This window comes from Hemiscyllium ocellatum, chromosome 21, assembly GCF_020745735.1.
Source record: "Hemiscyllium ocellatum isolate sHemOce1 chromosome 21, sHemOce1.pat.X.cur, whole genome shotgun sequence".
Lineage (NCBI taxonomy): Eukaryota > Metazoa > Chordata > Chondrichthyes > Orectolobiformes > Hemiscylliidae > Hemiscyllium > Hemiscyllium ocellatum.
In genome coordinates, this window is record NC_083421.1 from 35,314,189 (window position 1) to 35,333,497 (window position 19,309).

Genomic DNA, 19,309 nt, shown 5'->3' on the forward strand with positions numbered 1-19,309 from the left:
AACTAGAGGGCATAGGTTTAGGGTGAGAAGGGAAAGATATAAAAGAGACCTAAGGGGCAATTTATTCATGCAGAGGGTGGTACGTGTATGGAATGAGCTGCCAGAGAATGTGGTGGAGGCTGGTACAATTGCAACATTTAAGAGGCATTTGGATGGGTATATGAATAGGAAGGGTTTGGAGGGATATGGGCCGGGTGCTGGTAGCTGGGACTAGATTGGTTTGGGATATCTGATCGGCATGGACGGGTTGGACCGAAGGGTCTGTTTCCATGCTGTACATCTCTATGACTCTGTATCCAATAACCTTCCTCACCTAAGAATGACTACCCCAAGCGAAGGCAATAAGAAGACAAAGCACAATTATCACCTTTATAAAATTTGAAGGTAAATAGAAAGGATTCCATTCCCTGCTCTAGCAAGCCATCAGCTTAAGAATAATGTATTGTTTGTCCTGATACTTTGAATTATATTATGTAGCTAACCTTTAATTGTTTTATGTGTCAAAAATAACATTGCAGTGTTATGGGAAGACGTCTCCTACAAAAAAATAAATAAGAGGTGGACTTATGGGTTAGTTGGTGATATGGTATACAACAACTAGCAAATTGAATTAGACTATTTACAACATCATGCACCAGTACATGGAGATGGGTCAGACTGCTACCAGCAGTCTTAAAATTCTTACAGTAGCCCGAACAGAAAAGGAGCATTTATGTTGCTTTAACATGCAAGGAGCAGTGACATATACTTAACAAAAATATTTTTACAAGTTTAAAAGAAAACACTTTGGACAATTCACATAAACGTGAAGCAATTGAATTGTGTCAAATCCAGTGATGTTACACAAGCTTGCAACTTGGACTTTATCTTGCAATTGTAAAGTACTCTTAAATAATTGAGATTTGCTTTGAAATAGCTTAATAACAATACATGTTGCTGGAAACAAACTCAACAATTAATACTTCTTTCCAAATGGTCTCTTAGATAGGATATCAGATTTAGATCTAACATTATTTACCTTTTAGTTGTTGCTAACTGAACTTTGGGGTGTAATTGCTAAAATCTGTTGATTTGATGATCATTGTTTCAAAAGGTAAAATGGTACTGTGCTCCAACCAAAGAGTAGGCAGAGATGAAACATTTAACTATGTTAAAGCACTAGTTTTGAGTGCCACCAATGTTGAAGACACCAGACTTTCTGTGTGAGTAAGAAAAAGGCTGAGGTGTTAGAAGTTTTAGCCTAGGCCTGTTTAAATTCTTTGATAGAAGTACAATATCATTTTAGCCTCCTAAATCAATGATGATCAACTCAGCAAATATGAGAAATTAAGACGTGAAACTCAGTCAGCATCAATGACAGGATTTATTGCACCACAGCAAGTGACAGGCTTTGGTCTTTTGTCACTCCATCGAAACAGCTTCATGAATGGCCATTTTGATTCTGTAGCATTTAAATATTCTACTCACATTCTTGAATCTTTATTCATTGTGGTTGTTATGTTCTCTCAGCCAAGTATGTTTTAAAGCTTACCAAGAGAAATTTGGAATGGTTATGTTTGGAAATGAATGCAGGTTGTAACCTCTATGCCATTGGTTATAAGATCAATGTCTTCTTTTCTGACTATATTTGAGTGTTATCATGTAGCACATATTCCAGAAATTAAATTTAAACATGGTCTAATGTTGTAATAGTTGTTTTTACAAGATTCAGGAGAGAGGTCTGACATCATTCCATAAGCTTCATTATTTTGAAAACCTCTAATCCGTGTGGGTAGCAAAAAGCTCAAGATAAAAACTATTTGAGAAATAAGGAGTAGGGGCTTCAAATTGTTGCCCAGCAGATTTGTATCTTTTTCACATAGAGTAAATTTTATTAATGAAATTTGAGTGTGATATTTCATGTAAAAAATCTGGATGTGATTAAATGTAGGTTACTTCAATTAAAAAACAAATTGATATGAATTTCCTGCAAATTATTTTATGCAAAAAATTGCAGTGTATGAGTTTCTTTTATAATCCCCTCACAACTGCAAGAACAGATTCACTTTAGTAAAGATTATTTTATATTGCCTTGAATATATAGTAAGTAGATTTTGTTCATTTAAGTGCTTTATGCAGCTTCCATGGTGATCTCTTCATTGTACTCTTGGAATTTGTGAGCAATGACATGTCAGAATAAAAGACATACTGACTAGTATGGACTCCTGAGATGACCAAAAGTGCTAACGACCACAAAGTCACGGATTATGAAGTTTTAGAGCCTCTGGACATAATCAGTTAATCAACTTAGTCAAAACAAACTGGAAATATCAGCAAACAATCTGTGCAGTTCATTTCAATTCAGCCATACAGGTTGACTGCCACTTCAGTAAATGTTAGACCTTAGCAAATATTTTCACTTAAGAAGTGTTACCAGGGATTTCAGAGGTTATCAATGAACTACAGTTTGAAGCAGTTTTCTGTACAGAGAGAGAGGATTTGTGAGATGTTGACCAAGTGAGTGTCTTGAAGCCTAATGGCTTCTTTTTGGTAAAGCTTATGAAAATTACTGTTTGCTTTGTACTTCAATCTTTAGTTAATCTATAATGTCACTTGAATTTTAAGATCAGATATGATTGTGTTCTTCCTGGAAAATAACCTTTGGTCTGTAGGTCTTGCTCCATTTTGTGCAAGACATGTTGAACTCAGATGAGGAAATGATATTTGTAGCAGTTCAGTTTTGGCCCCTTGTCATGATATTCTTCTTCACCCTTCATTATAAACCTACTTTAAAAAATACACATATACAATGAGATAATCAGTGACTATAATATCATTGTTCAGTACCACAATCAAAAATATTTGCTTTTATTATTTTTCAAAATTCAATTACACTTTGTTTTGCTACAAGTGAGGAACGCAGAAGGGAAGCTCTGTGCTTCACCTATACAGTTTAGTTGTGCTAAAGTAACCTCAGTCTTGTTTTTCAAACCTATGTTAGAATATTCTGTGCCACAATATTGAAACATAATTACACAAAAGTACAAAATATTATCTTATATAGTTCAAAAGCTTGCAAAAATGAAAATGTAAATTAGTGATTGGATATTGATAAACTTTTCTTTTTTAAAATCTAATTTTACACCTCCCCTTTCAAAAGGTTAAAGATCACACAACACCAGGTTATAGTCCAACCTGGTGTTGCGTGACTTTTAACTTTTCCACCCCAGTCCAACACTAGCACCTCCTCATTATGGTTTCAAAAAGGTACATTTATTGGGATCTGGTACCACCACTGTTTGTGTGTGAATATTAAAAATTGCCTAGAACTAGTGGGAAAAGTAATGTGGCTTTTTAAAAGAAAATCATGTAGGATGTGGACATCACTCGGGGACCAGCATTTATTGCCCATCCCTGGTTGCCCTTGAGAAGGTGGTGGTGAGCTGCTTTCTTGAACCACTGCAATCCACCTGCTGTGGGTTGACCCACAATGCTGTTAGGGAGGAAATTCCAGGATTTTGATCCAGTGACAGTGAAGAAACAGCAATATATTTCCAAGTCAGGATGGTAAGTGGCTTGGAAGGGAACCTGTAGGTTGTGGTGTTCCTACGTATCTGTTGCCCTTGTCCTTCGAGATGGAAGTGTCACAAGTTTGGTAGATGTCGTCTGAGAATCTTTGCAGTGCATCTTACAGATAGTCGTAGCAGTGCTTACTATGTATTGGTGGTGGAGGGAGTGGATGTTTATGAATGTGGTTTATCAGGGATGGTGCTGTTAAATTGCCTACGAATTCATCTGGGCAAGAAATAATGCAAATGTAATGACTTGATATAAATTGCTGACTAATTAAAAGTGCAGGTTTTTTAATGCCTGCATTTATGCTTCTGCATCCCTGATCATCCCTTTCAGCTCAGCAAGGACACTTTTAATCATAAAAATATTCATGCTTCTATTTTCTATTCCCTTAGTTCAAATACCTTTTCCTCTATTTATCTTTTGGCACAAAATCCAATTTGCCCTATTTCTTTCTGTACAATTCCTGTTACTTTAAAATGATAGAGAATCTCATTGAGAGAAACTATAGACCATTGGAGCTATTAATCACCAATGTCCTAAATGTGCCATTATAAGATGGTATTTTCATAATTTTGCATTTACAGCAATTTGAGGCATAAAAGATTTTCCTTGCCATTTAGTTGGACAACGATCTAATATGGCATGTTAAAAGGTGCCTGCTCCAGTCAATTCTGGGCTAATGAGTGCTGATGTGGCTGAGGGGATTGGATCATCGGTGGCCACTCCAACAGTGGATACAAAGGTTGTAAAATAAAACTGCCTCCATTGTTATTTTATCCATTGCACGATGGGACAGAGACCAGACAGGCCTGGCAATGTTCAATTTATGGGCTGTTTTCAGGCTCATTGGAGGCATCCGATCCAAAAAAAATTATACTCTAGCTTTAACATTTTGCCACATCACCTCCCAACCCACCTCTCACCTCTAAAACCTACCCCACAGCTTCCTCGCTGGGACCTGACAGCTAGGCCAGATTGCCTTGAAGACAGGCCACCATCTTGGCTCTTCCTGTGGTCACTGTTCAGACCTGGGGCTTTTGGCACGACAGAGCTGCCAGTCAAACAGACCAACCGACAGAAGAAGTCTCACCCTAAAACAATTCAAGCTGCTCCCAGTGTAAAAGGGCTTTTGGGGAACCCATCTTCTAGATGGACAAACTGACAATGGATTATCCCTACTCTTATTGCAGGATCATGGAATCCAGGAAAACTCTGGTTGTCTTCTACCTCCATAGAAAACAATACAAAACTCAATTTAACTTCCCACTCCAGTTTGAGTCTGACTGAGTTCAACCCATTCTGAGGTGACCAAGAAAGAAAATATACAAGATCCGGATGGTTCAGAAGCAGTCTATGTAGCACATTCATCCTTTAATCCAGCAATAAGACTCAACAACTTATTACTCCGCATCAGGAAAGAGAGAGAAAATTACCTGAAGGCTTTGCTCTAAAACGTTTCTCACATTTAAGAATCATAAAGCCACACGAGAAACCAAATGCAATAGATCCTCTTTTATCTGACTTAACTAATCAATCATCACCATGTATGGAGGTGAACATGATCACTTAATTGCTACTAACATTTATGACTTATTGGAATTACCCTACATAAAGGCACCTCGTTAAAAATCACACAACCCCAGGTTATAGTCCAACAGGTTTAGTTGGAAGCATTGGCTTTCGAGGCACTGCCTCTCCTTGAAAGCTAGTGCTTCCAAATAAATCTGTTGCACTGTAACCTGGTGTTGCGTGATTTTTAATTTTGTCTACCCCAGTCAAACACTGGCACCTCCAAATCATAAAGGCATCTCAGAACCCTCAATGTTCTGGCATTCTTTATGTAGTACAATATGTAGAACCACGTAATATTCTTTAAAATGTATGAGTTGAGTTACTCCAGAATGTCTGGTTATATTTAGATCAGAATATTACAACCAAGTACATTGAAGTGCCAGATTATCCCATTGACTTCAATTTTGGTTAAAGGCCGATGAAATAATCATCTCCAAAAAGGTGCAATCACTTACGCAAACATATTTTAATTAAGTAATTCCATCCTTGTAGTACCAAAGTTCTGGAAAGCACCATCCAACAGATGTCTAGTAATCTTGGTGGTTCATTCCTGTGGTTAGCCAGCACACTCATGGTGGTCAAAGTTCTGAGCAGCAACTAAAGCAGCTATGGAAACCTACTGTGGTTTAGTTCGGTGTATTCCCTAACCCAAACTCTACCTCAAACCCCATTTGAATTTGTTTATGTTAACTGATAACATGAAGTAGAAATCATTGATCTTTGAATTCACATTAAAATGTATAGACTTTCATGCTGACAGACTGTTAACGCAAGTATTTCTTATAGGCAACAAATAATGCAGAAAATTAGCTGGGTTATCTGTTTGAGCAGCTTATCTGTACATTGTTTGGCAGATTCATCACAGCTGAGTTCAATTTAATCATGAGCAAACTAGGAAAGCATGAGGAGTGTTAAGCAAGCAGTTAACATCATCTTTCAGAAAGCTATTCTATTGATGTTACATCTAACAGAAAGATAACCTAACAAATATCACCATAGTTGAATTGACCTTAGGCATTGTGACAGCTATAAGAAATTGAAGATGATGAAACAGATCCCTTGTGAATTATTAGATTTTCATAGATTTTGTCTCTAAAGTGGTGACACTTTGTATTATATTTCACTTCCATTTTTCTGCTGTTTCCCATTTCAACAGACACATTAGTAGACTAAACCCAATCTGCTAATCTGTTGATAGATCTTACAAACATGGGTTGAAAACATTCTTTGATTGTCATTTTCACATTTTACTCCATTCCCTTCACTTCACATTTCAATAGGGTGGCTGAGATTGGAGACTTGCCATGATGTAGAGTCATGAGTAGGCCAGAGATTGCATTCTATCTTAACGACACCATGTATGTCCACATAGATGGTGTTGTCATGGGATTCTTGCTAGCTCAGCTCTTGCAAACATATTTATTGGATTCAATGAGACATGTGCCTTCAATAGAATCACTCCTAATCTCACCAAACAGTTGTGAACACAGCCCAGTCCATCACTCAAACCAACCTTCCATCCATCCATTGACTCCATCTACACTTCTCACTGCCTCGGAAAGATAGCCAAGATCAAAGACCACCCTCCCCCCACACCAAACCAGTTATAATCTCTTCCGACCTCTTCCATCAGGCAGAATATATAAAAGCTTAAAGATATGTATTAACAGGTTCAAGAACAGCTTCTTCCCTGCTGTTATTAGACTTCAGAATGAACCTCTCAAATTTTAAATCTAATATTGACCTTGCTTTTTGTGCACCTTCTTTGCAGCAGTATTTTGGTATTCCTAGCTCTGTTCAATAATCCTACGATCTTTGCATGCTACAATTTGTCTGTACTGCACAGAAAATAAAACTTCTTGCCGTACTTAGATACATGTGACAATCAATCAAATCAAATCTTACCCCTTTCATTTTCTGATATGTATATAATATGTGTACTTTTTTTGAATCTGCAGCTGCAAGAGTTTCCTTTCATATACTAATGTATTCCATTCTGCATTCAAAATAATATTTTGAAATGGAACTGTCAAATGAGCTCCCTTTCCTCAATTTCTTAGTTGAATAACAAACTTACCTTCACCGGTCAATTACACGATATGAGCCCAAATACACACAGACTCAGTAGGTCATGAGGACAAACCCTGATGTATATATCACCAGGCAACTCATTGATCTCACACAAGTCCAGCAAATGTTACTCGAACTTGCCCTGATTACCCTGTAAATCCTCAAATGTTTGAACAACAGCTGAAGTTGGCAGTAGCAACATGAGGAAAGTTTACCAGTAAAAGGATGCTGCCTCCAGGACAACAAAATTCTATCACACAAATGAATAATATGGTATATGAATTTCATTGTTGTTATGTTGCTAGGTGAGTCAGTCATATATCCCAAAAACTAATGGATTCTATTAAACAGCATGTCTCTTCAGCCCTTGGCAACAAGCAAGGTACTAGCCATATCTAACTTGCAAACCTTGCAAGACAGTGTTCAATGTTAGATGTGATTAAAGTGTATGAGTAATTATGTTATAACTAATTTGGACTTATTTGTGAGGATTACAGTGTGGTGAACTTACATGTACTCAAAGCTACACATATTAATACTCAGAGCCCTGCTCTTTACAAACAGGAAGAACAAATTCACAAACTATGTCTGCCTTAACTCAGCAAATTAAGTGACAGCCATCTGCTATTTATTTCCCAAGGCAGTGCCCTGATCAATCATAGATAAACTGCCTGTTTGTTTTACACCCTGGCTATTAACTGTCAATCATCACTAATTGATGTAATCTCCATGGTAACCTCCCTCTACCTTTCAGAATTCACTTGCCAACCAATCACCTGTTGCAGTATAGATCTTGATATTCCCGTTGATTTGGTATTCTTGCAAATTATCCTGCTGAATACATGGTGAAAAACTACTTTTCTTAGTTTTACTTAGCCGGAGTCAAGTTTTGATGTAGCAAATAAACACCTATGTATTCTAACTGTAGAAACAAAACCACATCTGTATGACATTTTAGACAATTTCAGGATTGCATCCAGGATAAGGCAACCCAATTGATTGGCACTCACATTGGCACCTTCAATATTCACTTCCTTAACCATTGACCTACAATGGTAGCAATGTGTACCATCTATATGATCATACAGTACAGAAAAGGTCCTTCAGGCAATCAAGTCTTGACCAAAATATACTATACCTGCACAAATCCCAGTTTGCCTCCCTTGGCCATGAATCTTGAATGTTATGAGACTTCATCCAATTATTTTACAAAGATTGTGAGGCTTCCTGCCTACCATCCCTGGCAGCGCATTCCAGGTGCCCACTTTCATTAAAAAAAAGGTTTTCACCTTGAACTGCAGAAATTCAATGCCATTTGAAAGCACCCCCCCCCCCCCCCCCACCCACCACCACCACAACATGTAACCTCTACCACCAAGAATCACAAGAGCAGCAGATACATGGAAATCCCACCAACTGCCAAGTTCCTCTTTAAAACAAACTCCCTCCCTAATTCCACTCCAGATGTCTCAACGTCACAGACTGCATTGGTTCAAGAAGGCAACTCACCAACATCTTCTCAAGAAGAATTATAGATGGGCAATAACTCTTGGTGTTACCAGTATTGCCTATTTTATGTGAAATAATGTTCAATAAAGGATTTCTGAAAATGATCTACAGTGAATGTACATTGAAATGTAGTTGCTATTGTAATACATGCTGCATGTTGGCCAAACTCCCAAAATGATGAGAAAACCTGTTTTTATTAGGGATACAGGATAAAATTACTTTTTGAAATGCCATTTATAGCATTTGGTCATAATACATAATAAAAATGTTTCCAGAAGTTACAGTTTTATGATTATGGTTTGGTGTTCACTGTGGTTCAGTTGGTAGTATTCTTGACTCTGGTCATATGGTGGTGTGTACTTAAGTACCATTCCATGTCTTGAGCACAAAAGATTAGTTTCAGTGCAATAGTCAGACGTGTTGTACTGTCAACGATGACATATTTTTGGATGGGATGTTAAACTAAGGCCCCATCCTCCCTCTTAAGGTAGATGTAAAATATTACATACTTCTATTTCAAAAAATAACAGGAGTTAACCCTAGTAGCTCGGCTAATACTTATCTTTCAATCACAACAGCCGAAGACTTGAGATTTTCCAGTGGCCAAACAGTTTTTATTTCAGCGCAGATGGGTGTTGAGCATAGGGACTCCACAGAATCTCCAACCAGAAGGAATTATGCAGGAAATTAACCTTTCCTCTGCATGTGGAATTTTCTGAAAGATCTTCATTTAAATTGAAGACTTCCGAGGCTTCGGAAGTTAAGTGTTACTCAGGAAAGGTTAGGCTGTTAAATAAACTTCTGTGTATATGTTTAACAGACTTTGTACTTAACTCACACAGCCTTACCAAGTTCACCTCCACTGGGCCCAACACTACCTCCTGGGATCCAAAACACCTTCCATGAACTCAAACGTCCCATGGCTACCAACACACCCTTCCTCCAATGTTGCACCTGGCCCCATCTTTGTACCTGACCCCCAACCACAACAAACCTCCTTCTACTGCTACATCCAAACCACAATCCCCTCCCCTCACTGCCATTGCCAGCAGTACCCAAACTCTAAACATGCCACCTAACACCTCTAGACCTGACCCCTGACACCAGCTTCCTTACTGCCACTCCACTGTTCTCTCACAAGCACGACCCTAGCTCCTGCACTCACCCTGACCTACCGTAAACATTGCATCTCTTTTGTCACCTTGTACCTTGGTACCCTACCCACTTTTCACCCTTCTCCCTCCCTACTACATCTGACATATCTGACACTCACCCTATCACTAGCTGGCACCCTTCTTGCCTAGCAAATGGTCCCCTGCTTACCTGGCACCTTAACCAGCCGGCACAATACTTAACTCACATTCCAGCATCCTATGCACTTGTGCCCTCCTCACCTGGCATCCTCTCCCCTACTCATTTGATACCCTACCCATAGCATCTTAACATCACACTTCCCTTATGTCCTTACCTGTCGGCAGCTGTCAAAGTGCCTTCAGGACCTTTCAGAATACAGCAGCTGCTTGATGTGAAAGTTGGGGGGGTGCTGGGGTTTGTAGATTGTCATCCTCTGATTGTTTTATGCTGTGAAGGAACATCAAATTGGAAGTATGCTTCTGCATTCTTGAGGAAGACCTGAGCAGAATCTTGTCTTGGAAATGCAGAGCTCCCCTTCTTCAAGCAAGAGTAGGAGCACAGTGACAATCTGCAGAAAACTGATTTCTGAGGACTAACAATGCCACAGTCATAGAATCATACAACATGGAAATAGTCCTTTGCATCCAATCAGTCCATATCAACCATGTCTCCAAACTAAACTAATCCCACCTGCCTGCATTTGGCCCATATCGCTCCAAACCTTCCCTGTTCATGAATTTATCCAAATGGCTTTTAAGCCATTTATAACTGTATCTGCATCCACCACTTTCTCTGCATGTTCATTTCACACATTGACCATTGTCTGTATTAATAAAAAGTTGCCCCTCGTGTCCTTTTTAAATCTTTCTCCTCTAACCATAAAAATGTGATGCCTAGTTTTGAACTCCCCACCCTAGGGAAAAGACCTGTGTCATTCACCTTATCTATGCCCCTTATGATTTTATAAGCCACAATAAGGTCACCCCTCAACCATCTATGCTCCAATAAAAAAAGTCACAGCATTTCAAGTTTATTTTTATACTTCAATCCCTCCATTCCCAGCAACATCCTGGTAAATGTTTTCTGAAACCTCTGTAGTTTAATAATATTCTTCCTATAACAGGGTAACCAGAATTGCACACAATGTTCCAGGGGTGGCCTCACCAATGTCCTGACTAACCTCAAAATGATGTCCCAACTCCTATACTCAAGTCTGAACAGTAAAGGCAACTGTATTGTTTACTGTATCACCTCTCCATGCCACTAGACCCCTTTGGCTATAAATTCAGTGAGCATGATCTTAACCTCCACAACAACCTGATGAAGGAGCCATACTCCAAAAGTTAGTGCTTCCAAATAAACCTGTTGGACTATAATCTGGTGATGTGCGATTTTTAACATTATCCACCCAGTCCAACACCAGCACCTCCAAGTCATGGCAAGTGTACTAAACACCTTCTTAACCACTCTATCTACTTGTGAAGCAAATTTCAAAGAATTATGTATCAGGTCCCTCTGTCCTACAACACTACCTAGGGTCCTATCATTAATTATACAAGTCTTGTCCTTGTTTGTATTACCTAATTCAATACCTCACATTTAATCAAATTAAACTCCATCTGCCACTCCTGAGCCCATTGACCCAATTAATCAAGATCTCTTTATAATCATACATAACCTTTGTCACTATGTACTATAACAAGCAATTTTGAAGTCATTTGCAAACTTACTAACCATACATCCTATATTTTCATCCAAATTATTTCTATAAATGACAAACAAAAGTGGATCCAGTACCTATCGCTGTGGAAAACAACTTGTCACAGGCCTCTAGTGCAAAAAGCAATTATAATCATCATAGACCACCATCATCAGCTCTGTCTCCTCCCATAAAGTCAATTTGGTATCCAATTAACAAGCTCACTCTGCATCCAATCTGATCTAACTTTACTAATTAGTTTACCATGTGATATCCTTGTCAATGATTTTTCCCTACTTAATTGGCTGTGAAGCACTTTGGGATGTAGAGGTGTATGTCTTTTTGTCAGAATAATCCTCGTTCTTAAATTTGTAAAGATTTTCAGTTTCCAGATACAACATTCCTTATTTTATGAGTGAACTTTTCATGTTTCAGTCTTGCTTTCTACTGAAAGAAGCATTGGTATGAAAGTGTCTGGGCCTTAAATTTTTTTGAATGATGGCAATTTGCAACCTTAGTTCCATTCATGATTTAGTTCCAAAGTTTCAGGTCAAATGTATATAACTTGACTTACTTTTGGTGAGATGCAGCTGAATAGGCTGCAGTAATAGATGAATCCCTGGTTATTTTCACATTAAAAGAGTTGAAGTATAATTGAAATACATTCATTTGAAAAGCAATTTGACACTGCCATTTACACAAAGATTGGCAATTTAAAGTCATTTAAAATCACAGCCGCTCCTACTGGGTAGCAATCCCATCCAGCTGAACAAACAGGAACTGCAGTGGTTAACATAACAAATGCTGTGACTAACACTCCATTAACAATTGCTGCTACTATTCAACATAAGAAAAGTCAGAAGTCCTAATGCCTAATTCAGTCGGAAAAATGTTTGCAGGTTATTTTTCACATAGTTGACAAGAAGCAGATTTAATTGCATATGCTTAAGAAAAAATAGTTCTGTAAATGAACCTGAAATAAGGGCATTTGGGTTGAATCCCAAATAATGCTGTGTGTGTCCATTTGGATTGCACAGCCCTGGGACTTCCTTATCAACAACTCCATCGTTTCTCCTTTTGAAACGCCTGGAGAATTTTTAAACCACTTTAATCACCCTTTTGCCCTCATTTAGCAGAACCCATGAAAAGTAATATTCACGCGAGAGCACAGGGCAGAAATTAAACACTGCCAGTATTATAAGCTGTCAGGAGATTTAAAATTGAAAAACAGCGATAAGTTAAATCTGGACTGAATGAATCACTTCTTCTTTTTGAACTTTATAGTTGTCGAAATTTGTGAATTATATCACCAATAATTGACAGGCTTTTCTTTGAGTGCAAGTAATCAGTTTAACTGTGTACCCTATTTTTAAGGTTACAGGTCTGCTAGTCAGCTGAAACAAAACTTTATTTTTAATCTTTATTTAGTGCAAGAGATAACCCTGTTCTAAGGATTCTAAGAATCCCCCAACTCATTCCTGCTATTCCCCTACCACCAGTCATCTCAGTATCAGCAGTAACTTGTCCTGATGAAACTTAGCACTCCATGTTCCTGAAGGTCTAGCTTCTGCCAGTAAAATTATCTGGTGCTGAAAAAAAACTGATATTTTTCTCTTCACTGAAAATATGATTGAGTCAGGACAGGTTGTGTTCCATTTCACTACACGGTCAGACCTGATTCCATCCACGAACAAAATGGCTGGGACCCTGCCTGGATGTTTCCTGGGTTTTGCTTGACAGCAGGATTAAGTCACATTTTGTTACATGAGAACAAAGCTAAAGTTTGTGTTTTGACTGGAAACAGATTGGGGTCAGGTTCAATCTGGGACCAGACCCAGGTCTGTTCTGGTTTCACAGCAAGATTAAATTGGTCATGACATCTGGTAAGGTGTCTACACCAGTAGAATGGCACCCATTGCAATTTTGTCAATGCCACCATTTATGTCCCCTCCCCGCAAATTAAAAGTTTTTACGTCGGCAGACCTTGAATTTAATGTCTAGTTTGGGCATGTGATACAGTCTAGGAGCAACATTTCATTGATGATCTTTGCTTTATTTCACCATCAGTTGCAACCAGTATGCATTAATTCCCAAACCCTCCCTCCGGTACGTGCATTTTCCACCCACTGAGATTAAAGCCAGGATAAAAACAATGAAATGCAAATACATTTTTGCATCAACCATCCCTCCTTTTTACAATGTCTTGAGATGAATTGACAGAAAATCACAATCTCAGCAACGGAATTTCAATTCCTATAAATGTCTTTGCATCATGTTTCTTCTCTGGATTTCATTGTACCCCTTATTTAATCAGCAAATAATATTTTACAGACCCCATCAATTGGGCTCTAGAACCAATTTAAATTCTCATATTAATTATACTGAATGACCCAAAACTGCCCACCTATTGAAGTGATCTCCATTTCAGCCTCCTCCTGAACTTCCAGTGTTGAACATTCCAGTATTTTGCCAATTTATTTCACTCTACATGATATCAAGAAACGGCTAGAGGAAATGGATACTGCAAAGATTATAGTCTCTGACAACATTCTGGCAATAGTACTGAAAACCTGTGCTCCAGAACTTGCAGCACCCCTAGCCAAGCTATTCCAATACAGCTACAACACTGGCATCTATCTAACATTGTGGAAAATTGCCCAGACATGTCCTGTACCCAAAAGAATCAGGGCAAATCTCACTGAGCCAATTGCTGCCCCATCAACCCACATTTATCAAGGGAGATGAAGGCTTTGTGGCATTATCGCCAGACTGTCAATCCAATGATCCAAGTTATGTTCTGGAGATCTAAGTTCAAATCCCGCCATTGCAGATACTGGTATTTGAATTCAATAAAAATATGAAAGTAAGAGTCTGATGATGACCACAAAACCATTGTCGATTATTAGATTAGATTACTTACAGTGTGGAAACAGGCCCTTCAGCCCAACAAGTCCACACCGACCCGCCGAAGAACAGCCCACCCATTCCCATACATTTACCCCTTATCTAACACTATGGGCAATTTAGCATGGCCAATTCACCTGACCTGCACATCTTTGGACTGTGGGAGGAAACCGGAGCACCCGGAGGAAACCCACTCAGACACGGGGAGAATGTGCAAACTCCACACAGTCAGTCACCTAAATTGGGAATTGAACCCGGGTTTCTGGCGCTGTGAGGCAGCAGTGCTAACCACTGTGCCACCGTGCCGCCCATTAACAAAAAAACCATGTAGTTCACTACTGTCCTTTAGGAAAGGAAATTGCCATCTTTACTCCATCTGAGCTACACGTGAGTTCCAACCCTCTGGGCAATTGGGAATGGGCAATAAATGCTGCCTAGCCAATGATGTCCTCATCTGTGAATGAATGAAGAATGTCATAAAATGACGGAAGTTTTCAACGCCAGTACTATCAAGTAACACTTATGCAGCAATAAGTTGCTCACTGACATTCAGTTTGATTCCTGCTAGTATCATTTAGTTCCAGACTTCATTGAAATGTTAGCTCAATTATGAACAAGAGAACTGAATTCCAGATATGGTGTGAGAGTGACTGTTGTTGACATTAAAGCAGCATTTGACTGAGTGCGGCATTAAGAAGCCCTCACATATTTCGAGTCAATGGGAATCAGGGGTAATTCCTCCAATGGTTGGAGTCATACTTAGCACAAAAGCATGATAGTTGTGGTTGTTGGAAATCAATCATTTCAACTCTAGGATATCTCTGCAGGTGTTCCTCAAGATAATGTCTTAGGTCCAGCCATCTTCAGCTGCTCCATCAATGACCTTCCCTCCATCATAAGTTCTGATGTATGGTTGGTAACTGATGACTGCATAATGTTAAACATCATTCACAACTCTTCAGATACTGAAGTAGTCATAATCCAAATGTTGCAAGACCCGAACAATATTCAAGCTTGAACTGAGAAGTGCTAGGCTCTGACCATCGTTAACAAGAGAGAATTTAACCAGCATTCATAGAGCCGCAGAGTCAAAGAGAGGTACAGCTCAGAAACAGATCCTTCGGTCCAACTCATCCATGCTGACCAAATATACTAAATTAATCAAATCCCATTTACCTGCACTTGGCCCATATCTTTCTAAACCCTTCCTATTTATATATCCATGCAAATGCCTTTAAAATGTTGTACCGGTCTCCACTACGTTCTCTGGCAGCTCATTCCATACACACTGTGTATTCCATTCCCTCTATGTGAAAACATTGCCCCTTAGGTCCCTTATAAATCTTTTCCCTCTCACCCTTAAACTTATGACCTCTAGTTCCAGGGAAAAGTTGAAATTCATTGGCATTATTATTGCTAAATTCCCTACTATGAATATATCTTGAGATTTGCCATTGACCAGAAACTGAACCAGACCAGCTAGATAAGTACAATGGCTACAAGAGCAGATCAGAGGCTAGAGATCCTCCATTAACTAATTCACCATCTGACTCATCAAAGTCTACCCACCATCTCCAAGGTACAAGTCAGAGGTTTGTTGGAATACTCTCCATTTACTTGGATAAGTGCAGCTCCAACAACATTCAAGCGCCAGAGTCTTGTACCATCCATAAGATGCACTACGGAAATTCACAAGGCTCCTTAGACAGCACCTTCCAATTCCATGATGACGACCATCCCAAAGGACAAAAGTGGCAGGTACGTGAGACCAAGCGGTTTTTGTAAGTTGCAAAGTAAAAGTGTTGCGTAAATTAGGTATGTAGGACACAAAATGGTGTATTCCTTTAAAAACCTTATTAATGCATTCAACGATCATAATGAAAGAACATGGAAAATAAAGGCTACATTTACTGATATCTCACAGCATGTGCAATGGCAGCAAAATTGCTGAAATAAGCTGAAATGAAGAAAGAGAATAAGTTGTTAAATAAAGCAGTTTTTAAGTTTTAAAAATCAGCTTTTTACCACATATGCTCATTTCAGAAAAAGTTACAGATGAGCATGAGAATTTATCTTCAGGTAGTTGGTGTCAGCAGAATTCTATCTAAATTTAATATATTTGTGAATACTCAACATTAGAGCTCATTGATGTTTTACTCACATATAGGTGATTGTCCCTGTTCCTCAAGTATATAACTCTTCCTGCACTAAGTGCAAATATGTAGAGAACAGAAACTAGTGCATCAGCCAGACTGGTCCATCTCAACGGGAACCTTCTCCATCCCACACCATCCAATTCCATATCAGCTTTATTTTCAACTTCTTTCTCACTCATTTATTTATCTAGTTTTTCCTTTATTTGATGCGGCTCAATTCATAGCACTCTCTTCTTAGAATCAGACCATTATGAATCCAAGTCCCATTCTAAGACTTGCACACAAAATTCTTAGCTGATTTTGTCCTTTGCAACACCGAGGGACACTGCCAGGGGCAATGTCTTTGAAATGAGTCATAAAAAACAGGGTTCATCTGCTCTTTCAATTGGATGCAAATAATCCCATGACTCTACTTCAAAGGAGAGTAGGGGAGTTATTCCTGATTCTGGATCAGTGGTGCTGGAAGAGCACAGCAGTTCAGGCAGCAACCAAGGAGCAGCGAAATCGACGTTTCGGGCAAAAGCCCTTCATCAGGAATAAAGGCAGTGAACCGGAAGCATGGAGAGATAAGCTAGAGGAGGGTGAGGGTGGGGAGAAAGTAGCATAGAGTAAAATGGGTGAGTGGGGGAGGAGATGAAGGTGATAGGTCAGGGAGGAGAGGGTGGAGTGGTTAGGTGGAAAAGGAGCTAGGCAGGTCGGACAAGTCCGGAGAAGTCATGGGGACAGTGCTGAGCTGGAAGTTTGAAACTAGGATGAGGTGAGGGAAGGGGACATGAGGAAGCTGTTGAAGTCTACAATGATGCCCTTGGGCTGAAGTGTTCCGAGGTGGAAAATGAGGCGTTCTTCCTCCAGGCGTCTGGTGGTGAGGGAGTGGCGGTGAAGGAATTATTCTTGATGTCATGGGCAATATTTGCATCTCAATCAGAATCATTAGGGGATGTCGTTATTATCACATTGCATGTTGTATGAGTTTCCTGTATGCTAATTGACATTGTACTTCCAACTTTGAAACAATGACAACCTCCAGTCAAAACACAAGGGGAAAATGAGGGAATCTGTTCCCACATTCCTTTTAATCGCCTGCAAAGTTCATTCCTGGGGCAACCAGTAAGAGAAAGCTCACCAACATGAAAAGAATGGAGGCAAACAGTCAGGAAGTCTCATTACAGGATTGAGCAGGCGAGGAGCAAAGGGCTGGGGGCTAGGAACAGATGAAAGAGGTTCAGAAGCGGTGGTCCTTGACCCAAGACACTCAAACTCCAGGACCAGGAGCCAGCTGCCATTATGCCAAGACCAAGAGGGTAAGACAGCTTTATTGGATGGCACTAATAAGGGGAGTGGAGATGTATTTTTGTTGACCTGAACTGTTGACTGGGTCTTGGGTGTTGCAGGCAAGTGGGAGACTGCCAAGGAGTTTAAGGGAACACAGGAAGGCAGCAAGGTGGCAGGAGAGAGAGGGAAGTAGAAGGCTTGAGAAAGAGACAGTGAAGCTGCAAGGTGAGGAAGCGGCAAGGCAAACTAAAAAGAACGAACACTTTCAAACTTGTCAACAATGGAACACCCAGCTAACAAGGAGCTATGGAAAACTTGAAATCACTGAGGTAGCAAATTACTTGCAAATGAATGTGATTACTCTGCCTTCATGTTCAAGAGCCATTAGGGGAAAATATGTTGGATGCTATTGTAAGAGACATTACTGACAGGACCAGCCAGAGTAAATGCAGGAAGAATGTTCCCAATGCCTGGGGAACCTACAACCAGGCGTCACAGTCTAAGGATATGGAATAGGTTATTTAGGACTTCGATGAGGAGAAATTTTTTCACCCAGAAAGTGGCGAGCCTGTGGAATTCTCTTCCAAAAAAAGTGGTTGGAGATAAAACATTAAATGTTTTCAAGAAGGAAATAGATTGAAAGAGGCAAAAGTGGGAATACGTCACGAAGCTGGATGATCGGCTCTAATCATATTGAATGGTAAAGCAGGCTTGAGGGGCTGAATAGCTTTCTTCTGTTCCTTTTTTCTCTGTTTCTATCATCAACACTACCAGTTGTTAGTTTTAAATCTGAATTTGAGATTTAAGGTGCAGAAAAAAAGGGCAGGAACTGCCTATTTAAATATTTCAGTATTGTGCATTTGTGATGGAAACACATTAGTTGTGATGCCAGAAGTCTGCAGAAGGTGTCATAGGGTGAAGGAGTTTTGTGTGCAGATGTAAGTGCATGTTTTTTTCAATTGAGCAAGGAGATGAGGGGGATCTTTTTTCTCTCTTCACCCAACTTGCAAGCTTTAGGAAGTCTCCTGTTGATTAACCCACTTTCCATGTGCAGCAGACATATCTGCACCTTCAGAAGAATAACCAATTCAGTCATCAACATATTTCATTCAGGAGCATTGAGGGCAATAACTTCAGTCTAAATCCAATCGATTCACAGGACTATAGACTCTATCGACTCTTTCTTCATGGACTCTTATTCCTCCTTATTTGGAATTGCCGGTGTTGGACTGGGGTGGACAAAGTTAAAAATCACACAACACCAGGTTATAGTCCAACAGCGTTATTTGGAATCACTAGCTTTCGAGGCACTGCCTCTTCATCAGGTGGTTGTCCACCTGACGATAACCCTGGTATGTATGACAATGGTCCGGTGGGATAGGACCCCCAATGTGGTCAGTCAGAGTCAAATGGAAAGATGCACTCTAGAGGCAGGGGC

At 39.5% G+C, this 19,309-nt stretch overlaps 1 protein-coding gene across 10 annotated transcripts in view; it reads left to right on the forward strand.

Annotated features, from left to right (window-relative positions):
- Nucleotides 1–19,309, forward strand: part of tncb (tenascin Cb) — a 438,107-nt gene that overhangs the window by 153,679 nt on the left and 265,119 nt on the right. The window lies entirely within an intron of this gene.